Here is a 1089-nt window from a genome sequence, read left to right as displayed (position 1 = left end):
ATAAGCAAAACCTCTAACAGTTGAAATCATGATCAGGGTGATGATCAAATAACCATTTTCAGTCTGCAACACAAAGAAAATATCTTGGATTCCATCCATCTTTATTCCATCTACTTTTTAACTTGTACTATATTGTCTGAAACCAAAATAATGGCATTACAGTCAAGTATGCATTCTCTCAATGACATCAGCAGATATATCAACGTACTATCCTTTTCCTGACATACTCTTGTTTCTGTGCTACTTTTTCAAACATTAATTCTTGGCATCACAGGGCAGGACTTTATTAAATTTAGATATTTTCTTTTATTATCATCCATTAATAAAATTAATCAACTTATCACTGCAAATCAGGTAGAACCCCCTTTGGAACACAACATAAACATAGTTGCCATGGCAATTTTTAGTGTTTCTTGGGACTACCTGCATTCTCTTCCCTCTGTTGTAATACATCCATCCAGGACCTTTTACAAGACGATAACATCCATGTTCACTGGAAGATACTCATAAAAAGTGACTTGTACTGGTACTGACAAAAGCTTAAAGGATATAGTAAATATAACATGCTTCCAAGTGCTTCTGTTCTGCTTCAGTTTCTTTGAGTAGATCCAGTGCCTGTCTTCCACTGAGAGTTTATGTGAAATTAAAGAAGCATGATATGAAAATAATTTTCTTTCATCTACAGCTAAAAGTTGAAAGAAACAATAGAAATATAATACACTACCATTTTCCTTATCCCATTGACAGTTAATAAAAATATAGGGATTAGCAAGAGAAATGTGAGCTGAAATAATGACAAATCTACAAACAGAAACAGCAGATATGTGATAGAAAATCTAGAGCAAAATACTGGTAAAAATACCTGATATCAATCAACAATTTTGGTGTGTATCATACTGAGTATTCCAGCCAAAATTTTCCCAAATACATATTTATAATTACAGCGGCTTATTTGACCAATGACTGAGAGCCTAAAGGAAGACCCAGGACAACTCATTATTAAGGAGTTTGTTCTAGTGGCACACTATCCAGGGAAACTACATCTGAATTATCTGAATTATCCATTGATCTCATGGCCCATGTTATCAG

At 33.9% G+C, this 1089-nt stretch overlaps 1 protein-coding gene across 1 annotated transcript in view; it reads right to left on the bottom strand.

Annotated features, from left to right (window-relative positions):
- The window catches only part of LOC119587172 (MTRF1L release factor glutamine methyltransferase-like), an 8584-nt gene that overhangs the window by 5546 nt on the left and 1949 nt on the right, over positions 1–1089 (bottom strand). The gene's annotated exons all lie outside the window — the stretch shown is intronic.

Source organism: Penaeus monodon, chromosome 22 (genome assembly GCF_015228065.2).
Source record: "Penaeus monodon isolate SGIC_2016 chromosome 22, NSTDA_Pmon_1, whole genome shotgun sequence".
Classification (NCBI taxonomy): Eukaryota; Metazoa; Arthropoda; class Malacostraca; order Decapoda; family Penaeidae; genus Penaeus; species Penaeus monodon.
The sequence above is the reverse complement of the archived record's forward strand: the minus strand, read 5'-3'. Positions and strand labels throughout refer to the sequence as shown.